This window comes from Agelaius tricolor, unplaced genomic scaffold (genome assembly GCF_023055355.1).
Source record: "Agelaius tricolor isolate 1412-34295 unplaced genomic scaffold, bAgeTri1.0.p SCAF_50, whole genome shotgun sequence".
Taxonomy (NCBI): Eukaryota; Metazoa; Chordata; class Aves; order Passeriformes; family Icteridae; genus Agelaius; species Agelaius tricolor.
Window position 1 is genome coordinate 1,772,212 of NW_027269310.1, and position 6,433 is coordinate 1,778,644.

At 51.3% G+C, this 6,433-nt stretch overlaps 1 protein-coding gene across 1 annotated transcript in view; it reads right to left on the bottom strand.

Moving 5' to 3' along the window:
• The window catches only part of LOC139604387 (zinc finger protein ZFP2-like), a 521,402-nt gene that overhangs the window by 486,492 nt on the left and 28,477 nt on the right, over positions 1–6,433 (bottom strand). The gene's annotated exons all lie outside the window — the stretch shown is intronic.

Sequence of the window (6,433 nt, forward strand, 5' to 3'; positions counted from 1 at the left end):
TGCAGTCTGGAGCTGATGGATGGAGAATTGCCCTTCTGCACTGCCAAACCAGAGCAAAAAGCCCTAAGTGGCACTTGGTGTCTCTAAGAAATCCCTGACAGTTTCAAAGGGAATGTGCAGCTCATTCCCAGGCTGAGAAGGAAGGGCATCTTCTAAAGGATTTGGGCTTTGACAGAGTTTCCATTCCCAGTCCTGCTTGGAGCCGGAAGGGCACAAAGCAATTTCCTCTTACTTTGAGCACAATTTGAAAATGGCAATGTTGGAAACAAAGCCCAAAATCTTTTAAAAGGCTGCTGGGATCAGTAAGATGGATCCATGCCATCAGCACATTTACAATGTAAATAACTGAGTTCCCCTTTAAAAAAGATCATTTACCTCTTAATGCAAAGTTTCAGAACTTTTTCACTAACACTTGGGTTTTGTTTTCATCTTTCACATTTTATATAGTTTTTTTTCTTTTTCCTTTTTTTCCTTTATATAGAAAACATGTCCTACAAAAGGAGTGTCCTTTGCTCCTGGTTCCTGTGTGGAGCAGCTCCCTTGCTGCTGGCTGAGCTGCTCAGGCAGAGCCCAGCAGCTCCTGGCCCTGCAGGGCTGAGGCTTTTCCCCGTTGCTGGGCACAGACTGATGGAGCAGCACTGCTGAACACGGGCACACACAGAGGGCCCAGCAGCAGCTGCCTTTGGCCACCTGAGGCTCCAAGGCCCAACCTCTGAGCAGCCAGGGCTGGAAGAGACTGGCAGCATCTGATCCCTGACTCTGGGCCAGGGCTGCACAAATGACCCCACCGCAGCAGCAGCAGCAGCAGCAGCAGCAGATGGAGCTGACTTTCAGCACAGCCCCTGGCCCTGTTCCCTCCCGTGTGCAGCGGTGTCAGAGCAGCCTGAGGCACCTGGGAGCCCCCAGTGCCAGCAGGGACTTGAGATGGCAGCCCTGGGCTCCTGGAGGCTGTGCAAGGAACGCAGCTGGGCACTCCCTGTCCATGGGGAGCTTGCAGATGGAAAAGGCTGCTGTGCCCAGGCAGCTCCAGGGGCACAGAAAGGAGGCTCTGGAGCACTGGATCTGTGCCAGTGCCACAGTCCTGGGCAGCAGCCAGCCAGCCCTGGGGGAACAGAGGGCACAGCAAGAGGGACAGAAGCAGGCAAGGGCAGAGACTGGGAAGAGCCAGGCCCGCGAGCAGGAACAGCTGCTCCATTGCACTCTTGGAGAAAGCTCTTGGCTGCTTCAAAGCGCTGAAAGGCGTGAAGGGCAGAGAGGAGGCCACAGCAAACAATGCTCCTGTTTGCACAGCCTCCCCTCTGCGTGTCCCAGAAGGAATTGGATGGACTGGATTCGTCTCTCCGAGTGCTCTCGTTCAGCATGAGCAGCTCAGCACCAGGAGCTGAAGGAGCTGAAGCCTCAGGCCACAGGAGCTGGGCAAGAGGGAACTTCTGGAGCAAAGTAATGCTGCTGAAATAGCCCCAGCTGAATGCAGCGGATCTCATCATGGAATCACAGAATCCTTTCTGTTGGAAAAGCCCTCTGAGCTCACCCAGTGCAGCCGCTCAGCCAGCAGTGCCAAGCCCAGCACTAAAGCACGTCCCTGAAGTGCCAAGGCCTGGACAGCAGCCCTGAGTGAGGCCTGGACAGCAGGCCCTGAGCCCAAGGTGGCCTCTGGAGGAACCTTCCAAGCAAAGGTTATCTTTGTATCTGCTCCCTGATGAGATCTGCATGGTCATTAGCACTGTGATAGATGTAGCCACTCCTTAGTGAAACATGGATGGATCTTTGTGTATTTAGAAGCCAGAGAAGGCCATGAAATCTGACATCTGGCCTTGTGTGGGGCTGAAGGATCAAAGTCAGCTGCCTTGGCTCCTCCTTGAGGCCTGGCCAGGCTTTGGGAGGGAGCCAAGAGGAGGATGAAAGCAGATGTTGGCACACTAGCAGTGCTGTCAGTTTGTTCATGCAGCACTGTCAGAGCTGGGCCCTCTCCCAGCGGGCTTGGAGCCTCAGCTGGGGCTGGAGGCACCTGCAGGAATTGCCAGTGCCCAGGAGTGGCTCTGCAGCCCTTGGCTGTGACAGCTTCCCCAGCTGCTGTGTGCATCTGGGGGATGGGAAAGGCTGAGGGGAAATGCTGCTGCATCTTTCTTAATCACTGCAGGCAATCTTTGGTGGGGATGATTGGGTGCATTGCTGAGCTGCTCCTTTTGTGATTCTTTGCTGCTCTGAACTGCAGGAAATGACACTGATTCCTTCAGTTGCAGTCTGTGTCTTGGGTGCTGACTTTGGCCACTGGTCAAACCAAACTGGCCCAGTCTGGCCAGATCCCAACCAAATGTCACTTGTTCAATGTCAATGTGAGGAATCAGTGCCATCAGAAATTCCCAGATGGGAAGCCCTTCCCTGGAGTTCCCTGGCTCTGGAGTGGGCTGAGGTGGGAGCCCCGTGGGAGCAGTGGGGCAGTGGGGTAAAAGAAGCTGCAGCCCTGGATGTCTTCAAATGCATCCAAAAACTGCACATGGAAAAGGAAAAGGACTTGTGGGTTTGGGCAGACAAAGATGAATTTGTTAAGAGTCCATTGGAAACAGCACCTTCAGAAGGAACAATTATTGTTGGAATGCTCCCACATGGAGCAAGAGCAGAAGGTTTTAATCTTGAGCTCAGCTGCATTTGTGCCAGTGAAATATCAATATGATAAATAACTATATGTATTTATTGTATAATAAGACCTTAATATGTATATATATATTTGTGTATTTATATATATATGTCTGTATCTATCTGTCTATATGTATATCAATATGTATATCTACATATGAAATAATAATAATGTGAAATAGTGCTGACAATACTAATTTGGTAGCTTTGGCTGCTCAGGGATGTAACACTAAATACTCTACAGAACAGGATTGGCCAGGGCCCTACTGTCAGTGGTCAACTTTGTGAGATTGTATACAATGTAAAAAGGAGGAAGGGAGGAAATTGGCTATTTTCCCAGGGTTTGCTGATACTGTGATGCAGAGGGCTTTGTCTGTTGCTGTGAAAAATACAGTGATGAAGCCTGCAGGGTTTTTCATGTACCAGACTATGCACAAGCTGCAGGATTGGTTGAACGGGTGAAGGGGTTGTTAAAAGAGCAGTTGATAAAATGAGGAGATGGGAACCTTTGCCCATGGAGAACCCATCTCCCAGATGTGCTCCATGCCCTGAACAATGGCCCACGGGGGAAATGGAAACCCCCTGGCTGTGCACGGCTGCCCCCAATTTGCAAATCCAACCATGGGCAGTGAGACTTGGACTGCCTGGGAAATTGTTCTGGCTGTGATGGCCCCTGGCAGGGCCAGCCCAGAGGCTGCAGGACTGGGCCTTCATGCATTGGAATTAATGAGGATGAATTCAAAGCAAATGAGAGCCATCAATACTGAAACAGGAATTCAGATTCCTCCAGGACACTTTGCTTTGGTGACTGCTCCCTTGGAGCTTGGCCTTGCAAAGTGTTCATGTCATGGCAGGAGGAATTGATGCAGAATATCCAGGAGAAATTACAGTAATTCTGTGAAACAATAGTGACCAGGATTGGATTATTCAACACCAGGACAGGGTAGCACAATTATTGATATTGCAATTTTAGGAACGATTCTGAAAAAAGGAGCTCCAGCTCCAGTCACCACCGTTTGTGGAGATAAAGGGTTTGGATGCAGCAGTCCTAATAATGGAGCCAGAGTGTGGGTCCGGAGGCCAAATGGCCCTCCCGAGGCAGCTGAAGGAGCAGCTCCTGGGAAAGACAACTCTGAGTCCTGAAAGCTGGGCAGGAGCAATGGGAATGTGTCCCTGCAGCCAAGGATTGTGTGTGAGAACAAGTAGATCTGACAGGATATTGTTTTACACATGCTGCCAGACCAAATCTCCCTGTTTGCCCCAAGGGCCCCTTTGGCAAATGCTCTGATCCACGGGGCTCCATGGGAAGGCTGCTGTGACACTGAGGGACTTGCACAGGAATTGCATCCAGGAGCCTGGGTGCCCCTCAGGGACTGGGACCCAGCCCCTTCCAGCCAGAGGGGAAAGGGCCCCCCAAGCCTTGTTAGCCCCAGACAACATGGTAAAGCTGAACAGCAAAGGGCCTGGGGGCATTATTCTGGAATTCAAAAGGTGCCAGCTCCATGGACAACAGAATTCTTGTTCCTAACTCCAAGGAGATTGAGAAAAAAGAATGAAGAAAGGTGTCACTAAAGTACTGCTGATGTCTGTAAGGTGTACCTTGATAGTCAGCCAGAATCTTTGTCTGCCACAAACACCTCTAGTGTTTGACCAAGGGGTTAGTCATCAAAATGTAATGATGAGTTCTGATGGATTGCTGAGCTTATCCTTTTGTAATTCTTTGCTAATGATGATGTGCTTTGCTGAGCTTATCCTTTTGTAATGCTTTGCAGCTGTGCATGATATAAATGCCACAATTCCTTCAGTTGGTGTCTGTGTCTTTGGTAGTGACCCTGCCCACTGGTGAAACAGGGCCCCCTCTTGCCTAAGTGTTAGCTGGGAAGGCAAAAAGCCTCCCTCCAAAATTGCCCCCTTGCTCCTTGTTCCCCCCCTTCATAGCCTGAGCATGATGTGCTCTGGTCTGGGCTGTGCCCGGGGTCAGTTGGGGTCACCTGTCCTGGCTGTGTCCCCTGCCAAGCTCCCCCGCAGCCCCAGCCCCTCCCCAGCGTGGCTGGACGAGGGGCAGGACAGGCCTTGGCTGTGCTGCAGCTCAGCAAGAACAAAACCATCTCTGCGTGCTCAGCGCTGTGCTCAGCACCCAGCCCAGCAGTGTCTCAGTGCCAGGGGCTGTGCCCTCAGTGCCTGCCAGGGCTTTCCATGGCAGCTGCCAGGCCAGGTGCCCCAGGTGTCCCCCCAGTGCCGAGTGCCATGGAAACAGTGCCCAGCCCTGCCCCTTTCTGTCTGGCTGACCTGGCCTTTGGCCCTGGCAGTGCCCTTGGCTGCTGGTTCCTGGTGCCTGAGCGGCCAGCGCGGCACAGGGCAGGTGGCCATGGCACAGCCCCCAGCAAGGGATCCCCTCTGGCTCTGGGCACTGACACCAGCCCTGAGCAAGGGGCCCAGGGCAGCTTTCCATGCCCACCAACCATCACAAGGCTTTTGCCCAGAAAAAGGTACTTGGACATCCATAACTCTTTGTTCTTATTTTCTCGTATTCTCGTAAATCCTAATTGTCCAAATTTTTATTACTTTAATTATATTACTGTTTTTATAACAATTTACTTACTATTGAAATTTTAAACTTTTAAAAACAAGTGATTGGTGTTTTTCACACAGCGCCCAACACACAATATCCCATGTACTGATGTTTCTGGGAGAGCCATTTACAACACCGGGGGGTCACAGGATGTGAAAAACGCCAATCACTTGTTTTTTAAATTTTTTAAAGTTTCATAGTAATAAAATGGTTAGAAAATGAGCAATATAATTAGAGTAATAATAACTTCGATATTTTGGATTAGGACAATATGAGACAATACAAACAAAGAGTTACGGACATCTGGGTACCTTTTTCTGGGCAAAATAAGCCTGAAAAAAGACACACTTTAAGAGAGGATTCACCCTTAAAAACAATAACCTGTTGCATATTCATACACCTCATACATGATGCATAAATTCCATTCAAACCAAGGAGTCTGTTCAGTGTCAACTTCTTCCTCTGAATCCTGACGGCGTCTTCAGGGCTGAGCAGGCAGGAAGAAGTTCGTTTCCTCTGATAGGAAAGCAATAAATTCTCTTTCTCTGAAAGATTTAGGTGTCCTGTGGCTGCTATCTCGCTGCAAGTCCTTTCTTTTTAAAAAAAAGTATCTCACATAGCATAGTTTCTATTTTGACATTACGTAATACCCCAAAACTAGATTTAACACACTACTTAAGAAAATTAATACAGCATAACTTTCTGACATAACACATATAATATTCATTTGAATATTTGCGAAAAGCCAATCATAAAATACGCATTTTTCACATAGGAGGACTGAGCTCCCCCAGTTATTCCTTGTACAGGCGGGACCTCCCCTTCCCCTCAGACCTCTCCCGCCTTCCCCGCGACGGCCAAAGTCCCGCTGTGCTGCCCCCGGCCGGCGACCACGGCGACATCGCCAACCCGCCCGGGCCCCCGGGCTGCCCCGAGACCTCTCTGGCGTCCACGGGCGACGAGCAAGCCCCGCCGATGGCCCCAATGGTGCCGATGGCCCCGCCGCTGGCCCCGATGGTGCCGATGGCCCCGCCGATGGCCCCGCCGATGGCCCCGATGGTGCCGATGGCCCCGCCGATGGCCCCGCCGATGGCCCCGCCGATGGCCCCGCCGATGGCCCCGATGGTGCCGATGGCCCCGCCGATGGCCCCGCCGATGGCCCCGATGGTGCCGATGGCCCCGCCGATGGCCCCGCCGATGGCCCCGATGGTGCCGATGGCCCCG